Source organism: Lipotes vexillifer, unplaced genomic scaffold (genome assembly GCF_000442215.2).
Source record: "Lipotes vexillifer unplaced genomic scaffold, Lipotes_vexillifer_v1.1 scaffold284, whole genome shotgun sequence".
Lineage (NCBI taxonomy): Eukaryota > Metazoa > Chordata > Mammalia > Artiodactyla > Lipotidae > Lipotes > Lipotes vexillifer.
The window spans coordinates 86,608-113,831 of record NW_006798931.1 but is presented as its reverse complement, the minus strand read 5'-3'; positions in this window follow the sequence as shown (position 1 = coordinate 113,831).

Genomic DNA, 27,224 nt, shown 5'->3' with positions numbered 1-27,224 from the left:
ATATAAAAGTTGTAAGATGATCAAAATCTCACATTATTCTTGGAGAAAAAAATGTTGGCCTAAAGAAAAAGAACTTTAAGAAAATGTGTTTGGGTTTTCTAAATTACTTCCAATAGCATCCTTTACATCATTTTAAAGTTTGGAATGCACATACAGTCATATCCTGGATCAAGATTCTTTAAATTTGAAACCAGAATTGTTCTGAAACATTTTATTTGAACACTATTTTGGGGAATAATCATCTCCTTCCCCACTCAAACCTGCATGATCTTATATAATAGGAAATTCCACTCCTTCAGAATAATTTTAGTAAGAGACTTGCAGCCTCTTCTCTGCCTTCTCAATCATTCCTCTCCACAGGAAGGCAGTGACCTCAGATAGACTGAGAAAACTGTGATGCACATGGCTTGAATCTCCTTCTCACACTCTGCCCACCATCTTCTCTCTTCCTTATGGGTCTGTACATTGGTCACAAATGTGGAAAGGTTTGAGTAGTTGGAGGCCCATCTGGCCATTTGTCTAAGCCATGATACCTGAGACTTTCTCTCAATAGGCTCAGATCTCAAGGTGAGTATAGTGGTTAATATTATGTGTCAAGTTGGTTGGGTCATGGTGTCCAGCTATGTGGTCAAACATGATGCTGATGTTTCTGTGAGAGTGTTTTTGGATGTGATTAACATTTAAATTGGTGGACTTTGAGTAAAGCAGATTGCCCTCTTTAATGTGGGTGGGCTTCATCCAATCAGTTGAAGGCCTGAATAGAACAAAAGACTGACCTCTCCCAAGCAAGAGGGAATTCTGTAGCAGAAGTCTTTCATACTTGAACTGAAACACTGGCTCTTCCCTGGGTCTCTAACCTGATGGCCTTTGGACTTGAACTGTAGCATCAACCTGCTGGTCTACACTGCAAATTTTGGATGTCTTAGCCTCTAGAGTTGTTGAGTCAATTCCTTAACATTATATATATATATGTATGTGTATATGTATGTGTAGATAGATAGATAGATATAGATATAAATATAGCTATAGACATAGATATCCCCTATTGGTTTTGTTTCTCTGGAGAACCCTGAATAATATAGTATAATAGAAGGACTTGAATAATTTTAACTCTTCATATCCCAACAGATATTGTTTTGAAAGTATCAATGAGATAATTAATTGCTTATATTTTAACTTAAGCAATTTCTGAAGTTTTCTACATGGTACCAACAAATTTGACATTAGAGTTATTCTTATGGGAACTCATGCCTTCATTTCAAGGGGAAATTAAGTAGCCTTTGCCCCAAACCATTTTTTTGTTCTAAAATGATTCAGCTAGATCATGGGGCTAAAAAATTACCACTTTGATAAATGTTTGCATTGTTCAAACTCATCTTGTACACCTGAAACTAACACAATATTGTTAATCAACTCTACTCCAATATAAAATAAAAATTAAAAAAATAAAAATAAAAAGCATTAAATGAAAAAAAATTGGCAATACTTTAGGGTTGCTTAACTGGTTAAGTATAATCAGAACAGCCTGACAAAGAAATGCAGGGAGAATCAATTTGAAGTGATGTACTAAAATTCAACATTTGAAATTCTTACATTTAGTGTTTGAAGTTGCTAATTCTGAAAACACCACACATTTTAAAGCAGATTTTACTTTGGACCCAAGCTCTAGATGAAAGTTATTTTTTGCAGCTTTAAAGAATATCAGAACCCAACAGAAATAGAGATTAATAGGGAATGGGGGTTTTATGAATACAAATATATCATATTTTACAATGCCTAAATCATGATGAATCAATAATGAGTTATAGCAAGTTGCAAAAGAATGAAAAGTTTGGGGTGATTGAACATTCATGAAACTGGACTTAACAGAAAAGCTCTCATAAACCTGTATTCAATGCAATGTTCAGCCACTACAGTCAAGTAGGTTGAACTCTCAGGTTTTCCTGAATCCTATTGTCTTTTAATTAACATGTATCATAAATGCTATAAATGACTCAAGAGTGGTATTTTTGATCAGCTTACAAGGGCTTCTATGGATGGACCAACTGGCAATCAGGGAAAGGGGGGCATGCAGGAAGAAACCTAAACAGTGCATGTCATGGGACAGAGAGTGAAAGGAAGGGAAATAACCCTGTTTCAGTTTATTGCTGTTCAAATAAACACCCCAAATCTTAGTGTTAAAAACAAAAACTGGTTCATTTGCTCACTGTTCCTAATTTGGGCTGGGCTCAGTTGGATGTTTTTTCTGCTGGTCTGGCCAGTGGTTAATTGTGTGGTTGTGTTTAGCTGGTGGGTAAGTTGGGGGCTTGAATCAGTTGGGACACTGAGATTATTGAACCTATCTCTTGCTATATATAATATAGTATCAGGACCTCTTTCTCTCTGCACTTTGCCTCAAGCAAAATAACAGGATTTCTTACCTGGTGGCTTGGGGCTTTTTAAAAGAGTAAAAACAGACACTGTCAAGCTTTCTTAAACCTTAGCTTTGGAATTGGCACACTGTCTTTTCTGCTAACTTCTACTGATTAAAGTGAGTCAAGGAGCCAGCCCAGATTCACTATACATGGGCATGATTACCAGCAGGTTTTGTTCATTGGAGGTCAACAACATAGCAGACCACCACAAGCCCAAAGCCTTTTATGCCTGAAAACCTTAGTAAGTGATTTGGGTATAGGCAAGCCTGTGCTTTAGATAGATTTAAATATTGCTAAATTAAATTTAATATTATAAATAAGTCGATATGTTGCTAGAATCCCTGACATTATTTGACACTTTATGAAAGGCAGGGATTGTGCAAAGTACTTTATATAATTTCTTTATTCTTAGACCACCTCATAAGATAAATTTTTATTATTAGCCCCATTCTAAAGATGAAGAATGGGCTTAATAATGTTAAAAACTTGTCTGAGTTCACACAGCAGAGCCAGTATTCAAACTTAAACAGTCTTACTCCAGAGCAAACATTTAAACCAGTTCCCCTTGCTGTAATTTAGTGTAAGAAGTCTGGTTTCCAAAATTCCAGGGTCTGTCACCATGAAGTTGGTTGATTGATTCTCTCTTCTAAGCCTAGATTGAACCCATTTCCAATGTGGCTTACTGTAATAAAGAAGAGACACCTAAAGTAAACTCCATAGCTGTGTAAGTTTCATAGAAAGTGGTTTCCTGGGTGAAAAAAAGGCACAAGTTGGTAAACATCTCACCACATGTTGCAATGAACTCACTGAGACTCTGGTAAGAGGTATGCCTGAGTGCTCTAATCACTAATTTTAAAAAGAACCTGTTTCTGGACCAATATGTGGTGTATATCCTCCATACACTCTCTTACTCAAATCCTTCTTGAAGTGTAGGCAAAATATTTTGGCCAACTTGTGGCCTCTTTATAACATAGATCATAGTGAGATGTAATTATCTTATTTCATATATCTCGACCAACAGAGTCAGACACTCACTGTATTATACTCCTTTTTTTTTTCTTTTATTTTTTGAACCTCCAACATTGAACATACTGCAGGAGCCAAGAAGGAGCTCAATCAACATTTGTTGAATGAATGTTTGGTGGTGACAAATACCTACATATTTTCTATCTATGTTAGCAAGCAGTGCCACTGAATGTCATTTCACTCATTCTAAATGATTGATTCTGCCACTCAAGCAGAAACACAATGAGCTAATGCAGATGAATTTAAGAAGCCTTTGAGGACCTCTCTGCCGTGGAATGTTGCCTGATAGAGCTCAATACTGCATGCTGTCAGATATGAATTATTCACTGGCTCTTCACTCCTATATAATTATACCTTTCATTGTGCTGTGTCTGCACAGATAGGATTGATTCACGCATCATACCCTCTAACATTTATAATCAGAAAGACTGGAAACATTTCACAGAAAAGAAAACACATAAGTATACACTTAGGGTAACCACACTGGTAATTGGTTCTCCAGTTCCCATCTAAGCAAGAGAAGCGGTGGAAGAAAGAAACAGTGTGTTGCTTTTTGTCAAAATATTCATTGTTCAATAAGTAATTGCAAAATAGAAACACCTATCTTCAAAAAGCTTAAGAACTATGAATCAATTGTGAAATCTTATACCACATGTTCCAAAATAAGGTATTTTGCTGGCAATATTGGAAAGCACTGGCTTGGAAAATTTACACATAGAATCATTCCAACCATGGAAATGTATAAATTAAGAACACTGTTCTGAATCAATTACAGTGTGTGTGCATTTGTGTGTGTGTGTTTTGTTTATTCTTTCCCATGGGAAATAAACCAGGACTGTTGAATTAGAGACACACATGCACACACAAACACATACATGCTTACACAAATTAAAGCAAATCAAATCAGAGATGAGAAAATGTAGACCCATTCTACCTCTTATTTTAATTTCCTTTCTGTTTATATGAATAAATAACTATTTATTGAAAAACTAATATCTGCTGTACACATCTTGAGATACTGGGAACAGAGGAGTGAACAAGATAGATACAACGCTTGCTCCATGAAGATTAGTGTCTCCCTGATCACAGCCTGTAGTTAACCTGATATATCTCCTTACAATTTATTTTCATAGAGTTCTAGAAAATGCTACAATCCTTCACATAATAATTGCAAAGCAAATACACATTGAATGAATCCAAAGAACTCGGAAAACTTAAAGCTGTAGTAATAATTTCAGTTTTTAAAATTTAGGTGTTAATAAGTTTGTAAGTGCTGATAGGAAGATAATTATTTATGTTATTGTGTGATGTGCACAATGATCACAGAAATTTCAATAAGAATACAAATGTAAGAATTCAAGGTTAATTAATAATGCAACAGAGGTGCAAAGATATTTATGACATTAATTTGAAGCTAAATCACAGAGAAAATCATATCCATTTTGTTGGGAGGGGATGTGTTATAACAAAAACAGAAAAGGGAGCTCCCACAGGTCTGTCTATATGAGCATTAAAAAAAAAAAAAAACTCATTATGTGCTTACTGTGAAAATCTGCTCCTTTAATGTGTGTACTGTAATATTCTAGTACCTCAATTTATCACAAAAGATAAATATAATGGATACCGAAGTGGTTATAGATTTCATGGAAACACAGTATTTGCCAGAGGCAGATATTTTGTGCCTAAGCTGTGTAAATAAGGAGTGAGATAAAAGCAGAAATGCTGACTGGCTACCTGGTGCCACCTGCTCTGGCTCCTCTGCTTCTCCAGCTTTACCTCCCACCATCTCACCCCTTCAGCCCCATTGGCCTTCTTTCAGTCCCCTGAATGCTTTATGCTCCCACCCACCAAAGGACCCTTGCAAATGTCATGCCATCTTACAGAGATGTTCATTCTATTCTCCCACTTTCCTTCAACCAGCTAACTCCCAACCACCCTTCAGATCTCATATCACACACTACTTCCACTTGTACCAGTTCCTCAACTGTGTTGATTATGGAGAATCTCCATCATACACTCTCAAAGCACTATGAACTTCTCCATGGCATTTATGGCAGCCCTAACTTTATATACATAAATACAATGTTACGTATAAAATTAATTTCATGTACAATTTTATGTAAAATTTTATATATAATTTTGTCTACAAATAATATAGGCTTCTCCCACTATACAGGATTTACTGCAGCTTTGTCACATAGTAGGTTCTTAATACATGTCTATTGAATAAATAAATGAGTGGGAAGGAGGAAGCATTAGGAAAATAGAATTGCCTTATCATAAATTTTGAAGACCAAATAATTTTGCAGTTTTAATATTTTTTAGAACAATTATTGATAATTTTTGTAACCCTAAGTTACACAACTATATTAATTTCTACCAAAGACTAAAGAGGTATTCAGAAGAAAATTTATATTTTTTGGAAATTACTTAATAGAAGTAACAGTATTCTAAAAAATTTGCTGCACAATCCATTACCAATCAATAAAAATAACAATTGGAGGAATTGTGATAGATTTTCTTTTTTCACCCGCATTTTGCTCTTCAATCCTTGGTTAATTCATGTGCTTACTTGGCCCTTCACCTTCCACTTGACCTTATAAGAGTGGTTAAGATAGTGAGCTTGGGACTGTAACAGACCTGGGTTTGAATGATGGTTCTACCAGTATAGTCTACCCTACAATTTCTCTCCCTCTCAGCATCCTAATATATAAAATAGGAATAAATATCCTGCTTCAAGGTTCTTGTGTTTAATGAGGTAATGTACGTAAATTGCTTAGTTTTATTTTTTTTAACATCTTTATTGGAGTATAATTGCTTTACAACGGTGTGTCAGTTTCTGCTTTATAACAGTGTGAATCAGTTTTACATATATCCCCATATGTCTTCCCTCTTGCATCTCCCTCCCTCCCATCCTCCTTATACCACCTCTCTAGGTGGTCACAAAGAACCCAGCTGATTTCCCTGTGCTATGCGGCTACTTCCCACTAGCTATCTATTTTACATTTGATAGTGTATATATGTATATGCCAGTCTCTCACTTTGTCCTAGCTTGCCCTTCCCCCTCCCCATATCCTCAAGTCCATTCTCTAGTAGGTCTGTGTCTTTATTCCTGTCTTGCCCCTAGGTTCTTCATCATCATTTTCTTCTTTTTTGTTTAATTATATATATATATATATAGAGAGAGAGATAGATAGACAGATAGATAGATAGATAGATAGATAGATAGATAGATAGTTTAACATCTTTATTGGAGTATAATTGCTTTACAATGGTGTGTTAGTTTCTGCTTTATAACAAAGTGAATCAGTCATACATATACATATGTTCCCATATCTCTTCCCTCTTGCGTCTCCCTCCTTCACACCCTCCCTATCCCACCCGTCTAGGTGGTCACAAAGCACCGAGCTGATCTCCCTGTGCTATGCAGCTGCTTCCCACGAGCTATCGGATTTACATTTGGTATTGTATATATGTACACGCTACTCTTTCACTTTGTCACAGCTTACCCTTCCCCCTCCCTATATCATCAAGTCCATGCTCTAGTAGGTCTGTGTCTTTATTCCCATCTTACCCCTAGGTTCTTCATGACCTTTTTTTTTTTCTTAGATTCCATATCTATGTGTTAGCATACGGTATTTGTTTTTCTCTTTCTGACTTACTTCACTCTGTATGACAGACTCTAAGTCCATCTACCTCAATACAAATAACTCAATTTCATTTCTTTTTATGGCTGAGTAATATTCCATTGTATATGTGTGCCACATCTTCTTTATTCATTCATCTGTTGATGGACACTTAGGTTGCTTCGATGTCCCGGCTATTGTAAATAGAGCTGCAATGAAAATTTTGGTACATGATTCTTTTTGAATTATGAATTTCTCACAGTATATGCCCAGTAGTGGGATTGCTGGCTCTTATGGCAGTTCTATTTTTCATTTTTAAGGAACATCCATACTGTTCTCCATAGTGGCTGTATCAATTTACATTCCCACCAATAGTGCAAAAGGGTTACCTTTTCTCCACACCCTCTCCAGCATTTATTGTTTCTAGATTTTTTTATGATGGCCATTCTGACCAGTGTGAGATGATACCTCACTGTAGTTTTGATTTGCATTACTCTAATGAATAATGATGTTGAGTATTCTTCCATGTGTTTGTTGGAAATCTGTATATCTTCTTTGGAGAAATGTCTATTTAACTCTTCTGCCCATTTTTGGATTGGGTTGTTTGTTTTTTTGTTATTGAGCTGCATGAGATGCTTGTAAATTTTGGAGATTAATCTTTTGTCAGTTGCTTCATTTGCAAATATTTTCTCCCATTCTGAGGGTTGTCTTTTGGTCTTGTTTATGGTTTCCTTTGCTGTGCAAAAGCTTTCAAGTTTCTTAGGTCCCATTTGTTTAGTTTTGTTTTTATTTCCATTTCTCTAGGAGGTGGGTCAAAAAGGATCTTGCTGTGATTTATGTCATAAAGTGTTCTGCCTAAGTTTCCCTGTAAGAGTTTTATAGTGTTTGGCCTTACATTTAGGTTATAATCCATTTTGAGTTTATTTTTGTGTATGGTGTTAGGGAGTGTTCTAATTTCATTCTTTTACATGTAGCTGAACAGTTTTCCCAGCACCACTTATTGAAGAGGCTGTTTTTTCTCCACTGTATATTCTTGCCTGCTTTATCAAAAGTAAGGTGACCATATGTGCATGGGTTTATCTCTGGGCTTTCTATTCTGTTCCTTTGATCTATCTTTCTGTTTTTGTGCCAGTACCATTCTGTCTTGATTTTGTAGCTTTGTAGTATAGTCTGAAGTCATGGAGCCTGATTCCTCCAGCTCCATTTTGCTTTCTCAAGATTGCTTTGGCTGTTCAGGGTCTTTTGTGTTTCCATACAAATTGTGAAATTTTTTGTTCTAATTCTGTGAAAAATGCCAGTGTTAGTTTGATAGGGATTGCATTGAATCTGTAGATTGCTTTGGGTAGTATAGTCATTTTCACAACGTGGATTTTTTCAATCCAAGAACATGGTTTATCTCTCCATCTATTTGTATCATTCTAATTTCTTTCATCAGCATCTTATAATTTTCTGCATACAGGTCTTTTGTCTCCTTAGGTAGGTTTATTCCTAGATAACTTATCCTTTTTGTTGCAATGGTAAATGGGAGTGTTTTCTTAATTTCACTTTCAGATTTTTCATCATTAGTGTATAGGAATGCAAGAGATTTCTGTGCATTAATTTTGTATCCTGCTACTTTACCAAATTCATTGATTAGCTCTAGTAGTTTTCTGGTAGCATCTTTAGGATACTCTATGGATAGTATCATGTCATCTGCCAACAGTGACAGCTTTACCTCTTCTTTTCCAATTTGGATTCCTTTTATTTCTTTTTCTTCTCTGATTGCTGTGGCTAAACCTTCCAAAACTATGTTGAATAATAGTGGTGAGAGGGGGCAACCTAGTCTTGTTCCTGATCTTAGAGGAAATGGTTTCAGTTTTTCACCATTGAGGACGTTTTTGGCTGTGGGTTTGGCATATATGTACTTTGTTATGTTTAGGAAAGTTCCCTCTATGCCTACTTTCTGGAGGGTTTTTATCATAAATGGGTGTTGAATTTTGTCAAAAGCTTACTCTGCATCTACTGAGATGATGATATTTTTTTTCTCCTTCAATTTGTTAATATGGTGTATCACATTGATTGATTTGGGTATATTCAAGAATCCTTGCATTCCTGGGATAAACCCCGCTTGATCATGGTGTATGATTCTTTTAATGTGCTGTTGGATTCTGTTTGCTAGTATTTTGTTGAGGATTTTTGCATCTCTGTTCATCAGTGATATTGGCCTGTAGTTTTGTTTCTTTGTGACATCTTTGTCTGGTTTTGGTATCAGAGTGATGGTGGCCTTGTAGAATGAGTTTGGGAGTGTTCCTCTCTCTGCTATATTTTGGAAGAGTTTGAGATGGATAGGTGTTAACTCTTCTCTAAATTTTTGATAGAAATCCTCTGTGAAGCCATCTGGTCCTGGGCTTTTGTTTGTTGGAAGATTTTTAATCATAGTTTCAATTTCATTGCTTTTGACTGGTCTGCTCATATTTTCTATTTCTTCCTGGTTCAGTCTCGGAAGTTTGTGTATATCTAAGAATGTGTCCATTTCTTCGAGGTTGTCCATTATATTAGCATATAGTTGCTTGTAGTAATATCTCATGATCCTTTGTATTTTTTCAGTGTCAGTTGTTACTTCTCTTTTTTCATTTCTAATTCTATTGATTTGAGTCTTCTCCCTTTGTTTCTTGATGAGTCTGGCTAATGTTTTATCAATTTTTTTTATCCTCTCAAAGGGCTAGCTTTGAGTTTTATTGATCTTTGCTATGGTTTCCTTCATTTCTTTTTAATTTATTTCTGATCTGATCCTTATGATTTCTTTCCTTCTGCTAACTTTGGGGTTTATTTGTTCTTCTTTCTCTAATTGCTTTAGGTGTAAGTTTAGATTGTTTATTTGAGATGTTTCTTGTTTCTTAAGGTACGATTTTATTGCTATAAACTTCCCTCTTAGAACTGCTTTTGTTGCATCCTATAGTTTTTGGGTTGTTGTGTTTTCATTGTCATTTGTTTCTAGGTACTTTTTGATTTCTTCAGTGATCTCTTGGTAATTAAGTAGTGTATTGTTTAGCCTACATGTGTTTGTGTTTTTTACAGATTTTTTCCTTTAATTGATATCTAGTCTCATAGCATTGTGGTCTGAAAAGATACTTGATACGATTTCAATTTTTGTAAATTTTCCAAGGCTTGATCTGTGACCCAAGTTATGATCTATCCTGGAGAATGTTCCATGAGCACTTGAGAAAAATGTGTATTCTGTTGTTTTTGGATGGAATGTCCTATAAGTATCAAATAAGTCCATCTTGTTTGATGTATCATTTAAAGCTTGTGTTTCCTTATTTATTTTCATTTTGGATGATCTGTCCATTGGTGAAAGTGGGCTGTTAAAATCCCCTACTATGATTGTGTTACTCTCAATTTCCCCTTTTATTGTTGTTAGTATTTGCCCTATGTATTGTGTTGCTCCTATGTTGGGTGCATAAATATTTACAATTGTTATATCTTCTTCTTTGATTGGTCCCTTGATCATTATGTAGTACCCTTCTTTGTCTCTTGTAAAAGTCTTCATTTTAAAGTCTATTTTTGTCTGAGTATTGCTACTCCAGCTTTCTATTTTTTTAAATTAATTAATTTATTTATTTATTTTTGGCTGTGTTGGGTCTTCGTTTCTGTGCGAGGGCTTTCTCTAGTTGTGGCAAGCGGGGGTCACTCTTCATCACGGTGCACAGGCCTCTCACTATCGCGGCCTCTCTTGTTGTGGAGCACAGGCTCCAGACGTGCAGGTTCAGTAGTTGTGGCTTACAGGCCTAGTTGCTCCATGGCATGTGGGATCTTCCCAGACCAGGGCTTGAACCCTTGTCCCCTGCATTGACAGGCAGATTCTCAACCACTGTGCCACCAGGGAAGCCCTCCAGCTTTCTTCTTATTTCCATTTGCATGGAATATCTTTTTCCATCCCCTCACTTTCATCTGTATGTGTCCCTAAGTCTGAAGTGTGCCTCTTGTAGCAGCATATATACGGTTCTTGCTTTGGTATCCATTCAGCCAGTCTATGTCTTTTGTTTGGAGCATTTAATCCATTTACATTTAAGGTACTTATCGATATGTAAGCTCCTATTACCATTTTCTTAATTGTTTTGGGTTTGTTATTGTAGGTCTTTTCCTTCTCTTTTGTTTCCTACCAAGAGAAGTTCCTTTAGCCTTTGTTGTAAAGCTGGTTTGATGGTGTTGAATTCTCTTAGCTTTTGCTTGTCTGTAAAGGTTTTCATTTCTCCATCAAATTTGAATGAGATCCTTGCTGAGTAATCTTAATCAAATTTGAATGAGATCCTTGCTGGGTAGAGTAATCTTGCTTGTAGGTTTTTCTCCTTCATCACTTTAAATATGTTGCCACTCCCTTCCTCCTTGCAGAATTTCTGCTGAAAGATTAGCTGTTAACCTTATGGGGATTCCCTTGTGTCTTATTTGTTGTTTTTCCCTTGATGCTTTTAATATTTTTTCTTTGTATTTAATTTTTGATAGTTTGATTAATATGTGTCTTGGCGTGTTTCTCCTTGCATTTATCCTGTGTGTGATTCTCTGTGCTTCCTGCACTTGATTAACTATTTCCTTTCCCATATTAGGGAAGTTTTCAACTATAATCTCTTCAAATATTTTCTCAGTCCCTTTATTTTTCTCTTCTTCTTCTGGGACCCCTATAATTTGAATGTTGGTGTGTTTAATGTTGTCTTAGGGGTCTCTGAGACTGTCCTGAATTCTTTTAATTCTTTTTTCTTTATTCTGCTCTGCAGTATTTATTTCCACTATTTATCTTCCAGGCCATTTATCCTTTCTTCTGCCTCAGTTATTCTGCTATTTATTCCTTCTAGAGAATTTTTAATTTCATTTATTGTGTTGTTCATCACTGTTTGTTTGCTCTTTAGTTATTCTTGGTTCTTGTTAAACGTTTTTTTTTTTATTTTCTCCACTCTATTTCCAAGATTTTGGATCATCTTTACTGTCATTATTCTGAATTCTTTTTCGGGCAGACTGCCTATTTCCTCTTCATTTGTTAGGTCTGGTGGTTTTTTTGCCTTGCTCCTTCATCTGCTGTGTATTTCTCTGTCTTGTCATTTTGCTTAACTTACTGTGTTTGGGGCCTAGTTTTCGCCGGCTGCAGGTATGTCGTTCCCATTGTTTTTGGTGTCTGTCACCTGTGGTAAGGTTGGTTCAGTGCGTTGTGTAGGCTTCCTGGTGGAGGGGACTAGTGCCTGTGTCCTGGTAGATGAGGCTGCATCTTGTTTTTAAGTATAGTTTATTATAACATTAATGTGGAATCTTAAAATGTACTGTGATGTTCTGAGGAAGAGCTGAACTTGATGCAAGAAGATCAAAGAACAAACCAGTTGGATTATGCATAATAAGTTTCTGCCTCCCGTTCAGTTATCTCATCCTGATAGAGGGTGAAGCAAGTTGGAATTCATCCAAACCACACATCTCGAAGCACATCTTTGTCATCTGTCATTTTTCCAGTGGTTAAAGCAGTACATATAGGCTAAATTCTTTTCCGGTGAAAGCCAAACAGAAGCTCAGGCTTCTCCTTTGGCTTCCTGCACCGGTGAGGACGCTTGGGTCTCAGGCTCTGGCTGGGCAGTGGCAGAGAGTGCCAGACACACTGTCCCACTGAGATGCACCAGACTGGAGTCCTGCTGGCCCATGCAGCCACAGAAGGCACATGCACGGAGGTCGGAGTTGAGCCATGCTGCAGTCTGCCCTCCCGTATCCAGCAAAGACAGCCCACAGCACTGTGCTGCCTAGTGAATTTTTGGCACCAGTTAGAATTCAATAAATAGTAGTGAGGGTTTTTTTTGTATTATTATTATTACTCTTGTCTTAATTTAATTTCCTCTCGTCTTGATTATAGGTTTAGCTTTTCTGATTTTCAGTCTTCCTGTGACCATTGTGTTTCTATGCACTTTTTGATCACAAATGCTTCAGGTAACATGCCACGCGTGCTGGTATGTTCTGATTAGGCTTACTTTGATCTTCACTTAACTCAATGTAATATTCCTTCTTTAGTTGTCTAGCTTTTAGCTTATGTTACTGTAGTTGTATTTTGTATATCTTTGTAAGCTGCCTTGCAGCCTTTCTGAAATAGGGTGGGTACTTGCTCAAACTACTAACCTATAGCACCCATATGCTCATTTTTTAGCACACCTGTTGATTTTTGGGGTCCTCTATCCAGGACAAGTGAAAGAGGAGAGAAATACTAGACTTCTTTTAGGAGATGCTGGCTGTGGGTAAAATCATGCCTTACCAGGCCTTCTGTCTTTGTTTTTGGTCTTTTCTCTTTGTTTCCTACATGCTTTCGTACTGTTCTTAAACTGTCCATCAAATCTGAGCATCTAATTCATCAAAACCTTGTTGAGAATGCAATTATCTCTTGAGAGTTCTCTACAGCCTCAGAATCCCATAATCAGAAACTAGATGAGGATAATACATATCTCCAAAAATTTGATCATTTGATGAGGATATTTTGGCGTACAAAAAAACAACCAGGGCAGAGACGAATTTTGGGAGTCAGGGCCTCTTAGGAATTTTGAAACTACATTTTCTATTTCATAAATACTTTTAGTCCTGGACCCTTAAATACAGGTAATATTCCTTAGCCCTAGGGATAAGACATTAACCCTTAATAAGCCATATTTCTAAATAGCTTGAAGTAGAAGAATGATTATTTCCTTTCTTTTTACTTCTTAACTTGCTGTTTTGTCATCATTTCTAAAAAGCTCAATCAAGAGCTAGTGATTACCTGATGATTTGAGTCCTGTTTGGTTCTATAATTGTGTGTAAATAACCTGTTCCTCAACAGCAGATGTGTTTTTCCCAAACCATGTGAATGTTCGTTCCTGACCCACTTCATGGGATCAGGTGCACTTGGTCAAAGAATGTTATAGGAAAAGCTGATCCCCTTGAAGACAGTAGCATGTTGCACCCTTCACAACCCCAGTAGGCTGCTGCCCACTCTTCTATTATCATGCACATTCATTTCATGCAGTCAACACATTGTTCTTTGCAGAGTAGAGAGTATAATTTCTTAGAAATAAAAGTAGGAAGAGGATATCAACCAGCAGAAAATTGAACTGAAACACTGGAAAATTTGAGAGAATTGCATTATTTCTTCATTTTTAATACAATGAAAGAACCAATCATGAGAAATAACATTCTTTTTGGGCCAACCGGGAAAGGGATAGCTATGTAAAAGTACTAAGTCAGATTATCAGTCTCTAGAAATGATGATGACATATGGTGTCCCCTGGTTTATTTGAAGATGTTAATTTTGGGTTGTTTTTATGGAGTCCAACTTCTTTTTTCCTAACCAATTTAATCTGTTTTATGAAAAATCCCCAGGTAAAGTGGAACAGTTATTGTGATAACTGTAGTAAGACACATATTAAACAATAAAGTCTCTGCTAGATTCAGATTAAAAGTAAGATCTGCTCTGATTTGCCATGGTTTCACATGAATCACACATTTATAAACATGAAAGTTGATAAGTAAATAGCTAAATAATACATATATACCTATAGTATCTGTATCTATATCTATATCTGTATCTGTATCTATATCTGTATCTGTAAATGTATCTATATTTGTATCTGTGTCTGTATCTGTATCTATATCTATATCTATGTAGAGATCTTTCCTCAGATACTAGCAGGCACTCACAAATCTCATATTATGAGCAATCAGACAAATGTTAGGCTAAACTCCTAGACGTGTGTTCATACATTTTTCTTATGCTAAAAAAAGCAATAATTTTATTGGTAATGCAGAAGACATGAAGCTTAATTGTCTTCTTCTAAGACTCACCTGGGGCCGAATGATCATTGGGAGTGTGTGAGAGATGGGGGGAATAGAAATGAAAATGACCTTTATATATTTTTGTTGCAAGGAGCACAGAAAATTTTACTTTCAAAACTGCCCATGGTTTTAGAGATAAAGTCCAAACTCGTAGCTGAGACACAAGGGTCTTCATGATCCAGCACCTGTTTTCTCTCTAGCCATTCTAGCAAGTGGGGACTGTTTGCTCTAAGCACAACCTGTAATCTTTGAAACCTGAAATTTTACTTCATACTCTTCCCACATGTTTTTATTCATGGACTGCTTTTTTCTCCACTTGTTAAAAATAGCTGACTTGGAACTATTATTCAAAATTAACCTTCTGATTTTAATATTCCTCATGTGCACATCTCATATTTTCTGATATCTTTCTCCCTTACTAGAAGGTGAGTTTCTAGAGTTCCTGGGCTTGATCTGCAATTACCTCATGTTTCTGTGCCTGGCCCAGGCCTGGCCCATTGAAAAGGCTCAGTAAGTGTGGAGTGAAGGAATAAGTGAGTAATTGACACTGAACTTCCAATCCATCTTCCCTCCTGCTAGTTAGTAGTGCTTTCAACAACATCTGATGCTTGTTAACATAGGTATATCCAAGGAAAAGTAACATCTGGCTATTTATACCTCATTATGAATAAAGAAATAAATTTGTGACTGTATTTAGTTGAGTCACAGGAGGGAGGACTGAGAAACTGAAGAACAGGGCAGCCAGGCTGCCACTGAGATGGGGAAGGCTGCAGCATAAGAGGGTCTGAGAAGACAGAGACAACCCTCCTATGTATTGTTACTTTCTTCTGAGTCAGCCTTACTCCTGGACATGTATTTCACATTTAAATCTAAGTATTTAAAAATCCATGAAGAATATGCAAAAAGAAAATCAACTTGCTTATAATTAAGTCAGCTTAAAAGCAGACCCATTATGGTAATAAGATTTAGAATATCAAAAGTTATGGTTTAGAGAAAAGTTAACTGCTCCACATCAGTAGTAACTGGAATAAAAATACAATAGCCCTATACAACACGGCCTCCAATGGCCTGAGTATGGAAAAACCCCAATATTCTATACTTTACCCCAAGGAACCTCATATTTCTGACCAATAAAATTTAACTTCCAGTATTCTAACTAGGAATGCAAATTTAAACATTTAAGAAAGGAAATAGGTTTGATTATATACTATTAGATTCTGGAAAGGAAGATGATTCAAAAGTTAAAAAGTGAAAATTTGTCTCTATGCTCCTAAATGATCTCAATCAAGGAGAAAAGGGGAAACCGCTTAAAGTAGCAAGCATGTTTGCAAAAGACCCATTCAAAGAACTTGTATGTTGAGAGCTCATCCCAGGCATATTAGGAAAAGAGGAACTACATGATTCAAGGGTGAACACAGATTTATATAAGCCCGTAGGATGGGTGCCAGAAAGTCAAAGAGAGCGTCCAACCACTGGAGGCAGTGGAAACTGAGTCAGATAACCAAAAGGATAGTTTTGTGTTTCAGAGTGTGAGGAGTGCCAATGCTCTCTGAAGAATTTGGTGATGGTGAAATAAAGATGGATTCCTCAATAGTCATTTAGCTTCTCTTTGGTTTATGTTAAAAAACAAAATCAGGGCTTCCCTGGTGGCGCAGTGGTTGACAGTCCGCCTGCCGATGCAGGGGACACGGGCTCGTGCCCCGGTCCGGGAAGATCCCACATGCCACGGAGCAGCTGGGCCCGTGAGCCATGGCCGCTGAGCCTGCGCATCCGGAGCCTGTGCTCCGCGGCGGGAGAGGCCACAGCAGTGAGAGGCCCGCGTACCGCAAAAAAAAAAAAAAAAAAATCAAAGGTAGAACAGTTGTTAGTAAGTGGGAACTGAAATCCAAGATGGGTTCAGATATTACAAGTGGACCCTCTCCCACGAGACACCTAGACACCCCTCCACTGCTCTCAAGGAGTTCCGGCTCCTAGCTTAACTGTGTTAAATTAGAAATTGCAGAACTGCTAGAATCTTAGAGAAATCACAGCAAATAATAGAGGTATCAGAAGGCTGGTGAAGGGCAAATTGCTATCTGGTTTTCAACAAAATGTGGATTTTACAAACCAAAGCATTGAGTTTGATGCTGCTTACAGTAAATATTCTAAAATGGATTATTAAAGGAATGCCCTGTGATCTCCTGAGATGAAATAATTATTACAAATATCTAGCATGGTTTGCCTGAGAAAAAAATACAAAAATAAGACTCATCTCCTTTTCTGTCAGAAATATGAGGCCCATAGATCATAGAAATTTAGTTGACAGTATTTAGATTGCATAAAGGACTCTGACACAATTATGTGGACAAGATGTGTTTAGGCAAATCATTAGACTAGTTAAACCACTGTACTTGAAGAGCACAAATTAGTGGATCAATATCATACTCTAGGTAATTTTCTGGTTGTAGTTTCCTTCAAGACTGTGAAGTTACTGAAAACAGTTGTACAACTTGCAGATAACATGAGATGAAAGGATCTGAATCTCCCAAGTTTTGGTAGACTATATAGATGATCTATATCTGAATGTAATTTCAGTGATAATTGTGAGATCTTATTCTTGGATTAAAAAAGCAAGAAGACAGCTACAGAAGGGGAAAGATGAGATTTGTTGGCAGCATCGTAAGCCTGAGGGATCTGAGTCGACAGTAAATTTAGTATGAATCACCAGTGAGATGTTACGGAGACAAACAGTCCAGTACGTGGGAAGGGACAGTCCCACAGCAACTTTATTTGCTCAGACCATATCTGGAATAAGGTAATACTCTGTGGGTTTTGCATTTCAGGAAGAATTTAAATTTGTAGGACAGGCAACAAGGATAGACCTCAACACCGAACAGTTGATGAAACTGGGAATATCTGGCATGTAGAAAATTCATCCCTCTGGTGGCAGGGCAGGTTATATTTGGCCTCACTTATGTGAAAGCTTTTCATGTGAAAGAGATGTTAGACTCTTCTTTACAGTCCCAAAGCCTTAAATTAAGACAAAAGGTGGAAACATAAAGAAGTTTCTTGACATTATCAAGAAATTCTTAAATGATGTGTTTGCTTTTCTTGGAAGTACAAGGCAGCCTTCCAAATGTTGTAGAGTGGGAACTGAAGACAGGAATGTTGAACTTCATGAATCAATGTCCTTTTTCAGCTTTGAGATTAGATGATTCTGTGATTTGAAGAAACATATTTTCATTCCTGTCCTATTTCTTACTCTAAGTCACTTAAAAAAAAAAAAAAAAAAAAAAAAAAAAAAAAAGGAGAGATTAGAAGACATACCAGCAATGTAGACAGGACTTTTAGGAGAGGGGAATTGAAGTCTCAAAGTGTTCAGAAATATTAATACTTTTGTCAGTCAGATCCTTCTAAAAGAAACCACCCCTTGCAATTTCACTTCCAGAAAGACATCAGAAGGGACTGTTTTTTTTTTTTTTTTTTTTTTTTCCTTGCGTTATGCGGGCCTCTCACTGTTGTGGCCTCTCCCATTTGCGGAGCACAGGCTCCGGACGCGCAGGCTCAGTGGCCATGGCTCACGGGCCCAGCCGCTCCGCGGCATGTGGGATCTTCCCGAAACGGGGCACGAACCCGCGTCTCCTGCATTGGCAGGCGGACTCTCAAGCACTGCGCCACCAGGGAAGCCCAGAAGGGACTGTTTGAGTTTCATGTCTATAAATAGCCATTCTTTCATGTATGACTTTTTTCATATTACATCATCTTTGAACATCTTTGAAATAGAGCAATGATAAGACATAACCACAGCTATTTAACCAACTGGAATTCCTGAAATTCACTTTCTAGGGAGATCTCCACAGTTGATTTGAGGAATCACTATCCAACCAGCAGAAACCATTATTTCAAAACAGTTACTCAGAGGATGGATTAGGCTTGACAAGGGGCTAAGAGCGGTGAGAAAATGATTTCATGTGAAATAACTTCAGTGATAGTTTTGGCTCAAAATAATGTTTTACACTGTGTATTAATGACATTTTCTAGTATTGCCTTGCTGAAATATCAAGATGATTCTCAGTGTAGAACAAGAAATCTTAAGGCTGAATCCAAAAGTAATGAATTATGGAAAACATCTCAAATACAGCCACCCTGATAACCACAATTTTATAAAATACAAACACCAGCTGGAAAAAACATAATGGGAGATTTGACTTGGTGAATAAATAGGAAAAGGATATGGCTTAACAAGTGGCTGATTATATTGGTTGGCTGAATTTAACTTTACATCTGGATGGTTTGGCATAGTTCAGCTAGCTAGCAAAAACATACAATATTTGGCTTCTCTTATTTTTTTAGTTACTTGCATAAGCAAATAAGAAAGTTATGGCAAGTGCATTTTAATTTTTATGAAATAACATAACTACCATGAATTGGACAGTGAGTTATATTTAACTTGACGATGATGGCAATAATAACTTTCCACTGTCAATTGAAAATCAATGCCTTTATTGAATTCAGCAAAAAACCCCAAACGAACATGTTAGCTGATGGAATACTTCCAAATTTTTAAAGCGTGCATCAAAATTATATAAGCTTGTCCATTGCTCTTTCTGTGACAAACGATGCAAATTTAGATTCTATGGCAGAGATTTTTTTAACGCTTCATAATTACTTTAATTTCTGTCTGAGGCCAGCAAGCTGCTTCTGATCTGAGGACAACATTTCTGACACCTTCTAATGACTGAAGTAGTTATTCTTCCAATAATGATAATAAATGTGAGCTGTCGAATTCACTCTTTTGCTCCATCTCCTTTGAAATAGAACGATTCCATCTATGGCCATAATAGAATTAACAGGTCCACATATGGCAAGGACTCACAAATGGGTTGAAATTATTCACAGATAAAGCCGAAATAAGCTATGATTTGATATCTCTTACCTCTGACAAGGCAGGTCCCTCTCCATGTGGCTCTCTATACTAGGATCATGCTTCCATTACCACAAGAAGATTAACGAGGTCTACACTGATTTATACTTATAGTTTCAACAAACTTCCTATATCTTCTACAGTTACTTTCTTTTATGGACCTTTTCTTTTGGAGACTTTTCCTGGAAATAAAGGCCGATGGTTTCTTGGATCTGTTGCCTCATGCCAAATGTCCACTTTTACTTCTGCTACAGATGACCAACACTCAACTCTGTATAAATACATTTGACTCATCCTCAGGCTCAACATTTTATTATTTCTGGGTGAAGTATTATAGGATGTTCTAAACCTCTAGTGGATCCCTTTATTTTTTATGTGCTTTGCCTTAGCAAACGTAACAGTCTGATCTGCCAAAAACACGTAGCGCATTACAAAGCCACTTACAAATAACCTTGACTCATCCATCGTTTTGAATCACCCAGGCCATTGTTTGCTTCCCAAAGTGACCATTCAAGAGATTATACATCTTTTGGTTTCAGTTGATGGTCCAGAGAGGACATAACCAGAAATGTAATATAGTTTACCTCCCTATTTCTGTTTATTGTCAGGGTGATTTGAAAGTGTGTTGAGAATGAGAAATAGAATATTTACTGAAAAGGGTACTTATGTTCTTTTTTCTTAGGAACATAGAGTGAAGTTAGAACTGGTGAAATAAAGCAAAAGAAAGAAAGGATTGCTTTGCTACATATGGGTCAATATACTTCAAATTCTGATCGCTTACTAGAAATTTTTTAAAGTTTTGTCCACATTTTTGGGGGGTCAATTTAAGACTATTAATTTCAGAAGAAAGATCTTGTATTCAGTGTGTAGCAGAGAAGGACTTAGATTTTTGGGTTTTTTTTTGCAGTACGCGGGCCTCTCACTGTTGTGGCCTCTCCCGTTGCGGAGCACAGGCTCCGGACGCGCAGGCTCAGCGGCCATGGCTCACGGGCCCAGCCGCTCCGTGGCATGTGGGATCTTCCCGCACCGGGGCACAAACCCGTGTCCCCTGCATCGACAGGCGGACTCTCAACCACTGCACCACCAGGGAAGCCACTAGATTTTAAAATATATGTATATACTGTCTCTCTCTATATATATATATCTGATCATGATAGGAGAGTCTATCCAAATTAAAGTTCATTCCTTCCCATCATTATAATCAAGAAGAAAAGGGCAAAGATTAGGCAGTGATATCTGAAAATTATCTGATGGACAAGTCAACCTCAACTTTTTATAACATTATTATATTAAAGACTTTATCTTTGCAATGTACTTTACAACTTTGCAGGCATCTTAATATTTTGACATTGAATACAGCCGGGATACTAATAATTTTTCACTTTCTATGGAGAGCTCTCTCCCAGTTTCACTCACAATTTAACATCTACATAGGCTTCTTGGATGACCCTTTCGCTAGAGATCATATATTTTATTTAATGGCTAATTTTAGAAAAATAGCACAAGGATAAGGTATAGCAAGGGAGATTTAAGAGAATGTCTCATATATTTCTGACCTACATTCCAATTCCTTGTTTACTTCCCTCTTTTCTCATCTGTATCCCTATTTCTTGAAACCCCTAGCTTCATGGATGGCATATGTGTAGTTAGGCTCAATAAATATCCACAGAACATAAAAATAAATCACTGAAAAGTTTCTTCTGAGTACAGTCATGCTGTCAAGATATCACTCTTAAAGGATTTGTTGGATTGGTTCATGGGAGGGGACACTGAAGCTCTCGAGGGACCCAAGGTAAAGACTGTTACAGCTCAAAATAGTGGCAGACACTCAGAATCTGAATCGGGACCCCTGAGTCCAGTCTAATTTTGCTATCATTGTAACTTGACCTTTGAAGGACTTAATTATTTGGGTTTTGTTTTAGTTTTAAATTCAATTTTCTCAAAAATGTAGATCAATAGTATCATATTTTTGTTGTTTATTTTTTATAGAACCAACAGCTGAATTTAATGAGAATGCATGATACACAATGAATATATATAAAAAAAATTGTTTTTGCATACTAGTAACAATTGGAAAATAAAAACTTAAATCTTATCTATAGTGAATATCAAATGGATGCTTTGAAAAATATGAAATGTCATACATTTTACTGATGTTTGATACTTACAAAACTATTTGTGCCAATATTTTGAAATTTGTTGAAAGTGAGATTTTTTTTACATGAAAAGCATTAGATATTTTTCTTATGTGTAAGAGATGTGGCCCTGACTTTTTAAAGGACTTCTTTTTTTTAATGTTTATTTTCTTATTATTATCTTGAAACATTTAATAGAATGGCTTATGTTAGAGATTGATAAACACATGCCATTTAAGATCCTCAAAATGCCAATGTGCATTTTATTTTTAATTTTTTAAAGTATTTCTTATTTTATAATTCTGGTTCCTGCGGAAAGCTTTAGAGGACAGCTGGGCAAGAGAAACCTCCATGTCTATAGGAGGAGAAAATCCAGAGAGAAGATAGATGGATTTTAATTTATCAGGAATAGACCTACAAATTAATTCATTTGTCGGGGTTAGGAAGGGTGACTAGCTAAGGGAGAGAATTTGGAACCAGCTCCCCTTCCTTTAGAGGAAGCTCTGCTTTCCTGCAGCTCCCCTTCCTTTAGAGGAAGCTCTGCTGTCCTGCTGATTTAAATTTATAGGCTCACTCTTTCTAGAGTGATGAATCTTCCTTTTGACTGATTCAGTCCCCACAGACTCCTAGTTGTAGGGTAGGAAGTTGGTTCTGTCACGTCCAAGTTTTCAATCTGTGATAGTGTACTGGGAGTAGAGAGGATACAGGCAACTGTCATTTTCTGACAGGAGAGTGACAGTGAAAGTTGGACTCACCCTCATTATGCTGTTTTGAAAGGCATAATGCCTCAGGGGTAAACTCTTAGCAGTTTATGGGTCTTAATTTGATGTTTGCTCTAATAGATACCTCTATCATTCCATTTTCTCCTTTTGCTTAATTTTGTTTTATTTCCTATAAATATGAATATTTTTTAAAGTTGAAGGATCTCAAGCTTCAATTTGTTTTACCTCTGAAAGTAATACAATCTTGCAGTTCTCAGACGATTTAGCCAATGTTACCAAATATCTGACATCACCTAATACCTAGTAGCACTAAAACCTGAAGGTCAAAATTACACCCTCAGCTGAGGTCTGCATAGAGTGGTAAGGATATACCTGAGGCCTCAACTTTTGACTCATGATTTGGCCATTCACTTTAATAAATCATTTAGATTTAAATTAAGTTTAGATGCATTTAAGGAAAAAGATGCTGAATTGAAACTAAAAGAATGGCTTTAGTTTATTTTAGGTACATGCTTTTTCAAAACAAGTTCATTACTAAAAATCCCTCTAGATTTAAGAAAAATGTAATGAAAAGCAGAAAGTTTGGAATCATTATGGATTTTTAACTACGGATTTCAACTTCAGACAGTATCTCTCGCTGCTTTACAGAAGTATCGTTAACAACAGCAACACTTGTCACTATCCAGAATAAGTATTAAGTGTATTTACACATATTCCTCCCTCCTGTATTTTGCCACTTGTCCATTTTGGTGAATTATATCATGTTTACGTTGTTGAAGTTCATAACATTTACATACTACTCTGTCAGATTATTTTGACAGGTTGATAGATCTCTGCTACTCTTAAATGATTCAATGCTGATAACTAGTTTTGTTACTACAGATTTTCTATTCCCTATGTCTTTATTTTGATATACCTATTCTTTAGCTGGATATTCTTTTTTTATTGAAGTATAGTTGATTTACAGTATTGTGTTAATTTCAGGTATACAGCAAAGTAATTAAGTTTTATATATATATATATATATTCTTTTTCAGATTCTTTTCCCTTATAGGTTATTACAAAATCTCGAGTATAATTCCCTGTGCTATACAGTAGGTCCTTGTTGGTAATCTGTTTTATATATAGTAATGTGCATATGTTAATACCAAATTTGCAATTTATTCCCCTCCCTGCCCCCTGCTTTCCTCTTCAGTAACCACAAGTTTGTTTTCTAGGTCTATGGGTCTATTTCTGTTTTGTACATAAGTTCATTTGTATCATTTTTTACATTCCACATATAAGTGATATCACATGATATTTGTCTTTCTCTGTCTGACTTACTTCACTTAGTATGATAATCTCTAGGTGTATCCATGTTGCTGCAAATGGTATTATTTCATTCTTTTCTGTGGCTGAGTAATATTCCATTTTATACATAAACCACACCTTCTTTATCCATTCCTCTGTAGATGGACATTTAGGTTGCTTCTATGTCTTGGCTATTATAAATAATACTGCAATGAACATTGGGGTTCATGTATCTTTTCGAATTAGAGTTTTCTCCAGACATATGACCAGGAACGGGACCCCTGGATCATATGGAAACTCTAAATTATCTGGAAGGTTCTGAGTTCTTACATGCTCCAGAATACTTGCTGATACTTGATGGACAAAGATGTGAATAATAGTCTTTCTCTTACTTTCAAAACTTTCAAGGCTGTACACACTGTCTTCAGACATAGAGTGATAGTAAGGAAAAATCAAAGGACACTCACGTTATTCCTTCTTCATGTTCATGTAAATATTTTTTATCTTTAAAATTAAGTAACATCACTAGAATATTTTTAAATTGATTGTTTTAATTTTTTTCAGGGAATTGGAGTGACTGCCTAGAATGATTTTTGCTTTATTTCAGGAAATTTTTTCTTTATATTCTTGGATGTTTACCCTCCTTTGTTTGTTAAAATTTATTTTTCAGGAATACTAATTAAGCAAAAGATATGTGGTATATCTTTTTCTCTCTTCTGTGTCTGTCACCATTTTTGTATTCATTTAAAAAAAAATCCCTGTTCTTTTCCATTTTGTTTTGTGAGATTTCTCAATCCTATTCACTACATTTGTACTGCTCTCATTCTTGTTAATCCTGTTTTATTTACTCTTTCATTCCTTTGTTAGTTAAGTTAGCTGCCTTCCCTTCTATCTCTGATTTGCATGCTTTTATCTCCTCTTTACATCTTCCCTGCCCTTCCCTCAGGAGATCATCCTGTCTACAATTTATTCAACAAAACAAAGAGTTGTCTAATATCTGTTTTAGTTTCCTCTTGAAGTATTTGTACTCATTTGCCTTTTGCTGATTTTCTTTCCTCCCTTTTTGTTTCTCCACATTATGTACACCTATGTTCCATGTTGGATCTTTTAGATTATTTTTTCTTTTTCCAAAGGGTTAGTAGTTTATTGAAGAACTGTATGGGAAGGGGCAGCAAGATAGGAAGTGAGTGGGCAGACACGTGGAAACTTTGAAAACCCTCTCTCTAACCTCGTTATGTGCTTTGCCTTAGGGGAACATCTCTGGCTTTGCCTTTCAAAAAGTTATTGGTTAGAATAAAGTCCCTTGATTCACAGGCCCTTTGGTTTTAATTTTGATGGTCTTTGCTTTCCTTTCCCTTCTTTAATCTCCTTTGCCCCTGGTCCCCCCTTCCCTCTTGGCTGAAATACCACATGGAAGACAGACCTCCTCCTCACATCTGTGTCCTCTCCCGTTCTGCAGAGTTGTACCCAGATTCACTGAGAATATTCTTTTTTTGTTTTTCTGTGACCTATCTTGTATACTTCTGCTTTACTCAAAACATCAGAACATGACTTTTTAGGACAGTGACATATATTTTAGGGGCAAATCTTTGTCCTGCTTAAAGATCAAGAAGATACGATTTTCTTCTTGTTATCCTCCTTCATTTTAGTTCAGATCTGATGGTGCTTGGCAAATATTCTTTACAGTTTCTAGCTTCGAGTTATAATTATTTCCTTGTATTTTCTTGTTTCCTTCATAATGACATGTTTTCTCCATCCAGTTTCCATTTATATGTATGTATGTATGTGTGTGTGTTTACTTTTTTTTTGATTTTTTGAATAAAAATGTGGCATAAAAGTGATTCCGTTTAATCAAAGCCCTGCTCTCTTCTTAACACTCCTCCTTTTTGGTTTTACTGGTTCCTCTTCCTTCTGCTTTCTGACTCTTTGTCTTTCCCCTTTCCCTCTCCTTTAGTTAATCATTTTCCTCTTCTTTGTAATGTTAGGGATTTCTAAGAGCATAATTCTCAGTCTTCTGCTCCCTTCTTCACTATTATTGTCCTTTTCATTATTCTTTCCAACAGTTCTCTTTTCTGGGGTCTTCCTCTCTCCTGTCACCTCCTATTTCTTCTTTACACTCTCCCTCAGCACTCCAGCTACTGCTCTATGCAGAATACTCCCAAATTTATATTTTTTAGCTTGATCTCTCTGAAGCTCGATGCCTGCACTACAATGGCTGGTTGTCTTTCTAGCCTCCAATCAAACATCTTCAAAAACAACTTATCATCTTATCTTCTATATTTGCTCTTTAGCTGGACTTTCATTTTTCCATCAGTTCCATCTAGATATTAGATAATGGTTTCAAGAGCATATATGACCTTCCCTAACAGTATTGCCATGGTTCTATGGTCTGCCTAATTACTTGGTTTTTTGTTTATTCAGTTCTCAATATTCTTTCTTCCTTTCTCTCTCTCTCTCTCTCTCTCTCTCTCTCTCTGACACAGAATTCACCATCACCCTACTTAGCCATAATTAACTAGCAGTAACATTAACATTTTCACAGTTACTCAGTATTAAGTTTTCTTGGACTTTTCCTTCTATCTTGATCCTCACAACCAATTAGATTCTAATATTTGTAGATGTTGCCTTGCCAATGACCATCATATCTGTCCCCTGTTTCTCATTCCACTGCCACCACCCTAAGACACTAATGCCCTGTTTACTGGCTATCACTGTAGATTTCTTGGGACTCACTCTAAATTCCCTTCCCTTCTCTTCCAATGTATAACACATGCTGCTGCCAAATTAGACTTCTTGAACTGGAACTACAACTATATCATTCCTCAGCAGTAGTATATTGCCTGTGACTTGCCCTCATTCCTGTAATGAACCGATAATTTCTCTGCATTCCCCATAATGTATTCCAACCTGTGCTTCCAGCCTCCACATGTACCACTCGACTGCCAGAGCACTATCCTCCACTTGTTAGGGTACAAACCAGACACAAACTGTCATTTCTGTGTCTAAGCTCATACAGTTGTTTTATCCAGAAGGCCTGCTTTCCACTACCATGCTTTTCAAACTCTCCTTCATTTTTTCTCAAACAGGAACCTTCTTCCTGGAGCCATTGTTTCCCTGTGGCTAGATGTGCTCTTTCTTTCAGACCTTACCATCATCTGCAAAGCTCTATATGACCTGGTCCTTTGCATACCATTTATTATACTCCAACTTGCTTGGCCTTCTTTGGGTTCCTTTAATATGCCAAGCTCTTTCCCCTTTCAGTGTCTTCACATTAGCTCTTTAGTACTCCTAGAATTCTCTTTCAC